The sequence below is a fragment of the Vigna radiata genome, unplaced genomic scaffold (assembly GCF_000741045.1).
Source record: "Vigna radiata var. radiata cultivar VC1973A unplaced genomic scaffold, Vradiata_ver6 scaffold_215, whole genome shotgun sequence".
In the NCBI taxonomy this organism is placed as follows: domain Eukaryota; kingdom Viridiplantae; phylum Streptophyta; class Magnoliopsida; order Fabales; family Fabaceae; genus Vigna; species Vigna radiata.
Window position 1 is genome coordinate 103,676 of NW_014541783.1, and position 1,256 is coordinate 104,931.

The following is a 1,256-nucleotide window of genomic DNA, read 5'->3' on the forward strand; positions in this document are numbered from 1 at the left end:
TCACCATTAATATATTTTCCTGAATCTTTGCAGCAACATGTCGTCCAATGCAATAATCACAATAAAGGTGAGAACAGTTTTGGTTCTTGAACATTNCTTTCCCAGGCTTGGCATCCATGCAAATACCACAGTGTGCAAGGCAAGTTTCACCGATCTCTATATGTTTCTTCTTGAGGTTTCTCAAAGATAAGTCACCCACATTCTTTACATTCACTCGAACAGCTTTCTTTTCAACCGAACTACTTGACATCTCTTTATGTTTCAACTTGGGGTTTCTCGAAGATAAGTAACCGACATTCTTTACATCCATTTGAACAGCTTTCTTTTCAACTCTACGACTTGACATCTCTTTATGTTTCCTCTTGTGGCTTCTCAAAGGTACGTCACCGACATTCTTTACATCCACTTTCTTTTCCACTCTACGGCTTGACATATCTTTATATTTCCTCTTGAGGCTTCTCAAAGGTTCGTCACTAACAACAACTTTCTTTTTAAGCCTACCACTTGACATCTCTCTATGTTTCTACTTGGGAAATATAAAGTTAGTATAAGGGATCTGTTGAAAGAGAAGTAGATGAAATGCAAATGCAAAATGTGAACAGATAATCTTAAATATTTGACGGTTCTGATTTAATATTGCAAGAATCGCAACCGATGGGGATGCAAAAAGTCAGTGGTCGAATTCACATTAGTTTCAATGCTAATGAATGTGATATGAATACAACAATATAAAGCATTAATTCCCGTTTCTGTTTCCGAAAAGATCAAAGATACTTTATATTTGGATCATGACGGCTATAGTATTTTTAGTCACAGTCCTTTCATTATAATGACACGTATCAAATTATCAAACAAACGAAGACTGCTGAAGACTGCTGTTATTTGACCTTTTTGATAATAAAAGATGACAGACTTTTAACACCCTCAAAAACCCATAAAGAGGTAAAAGTAAAGTTTCTACCAAATAGAGAGAATGAGTCCAAACTTATAGTAGACCCACAAGAACAGAAAAAGAAAAATAAATAGAAACACGAAAACAAATAAAAAAGTGCAGTTGCATCTCACATTGAAAAATGAAGGTCTGATACGTGGCTTTTTGTTTTCAAAAGTAATAAATCTCTTGTGAATAAATAAATTTTGAGAGGTAACCATTATATTAAAATATGACATGTTATATTAGAATATGACAGGTTAGAGAATTCAATTAAATATCAATATATTTAGCTCTAAGTCAAAAATTGATCAAGTCCCAAGTC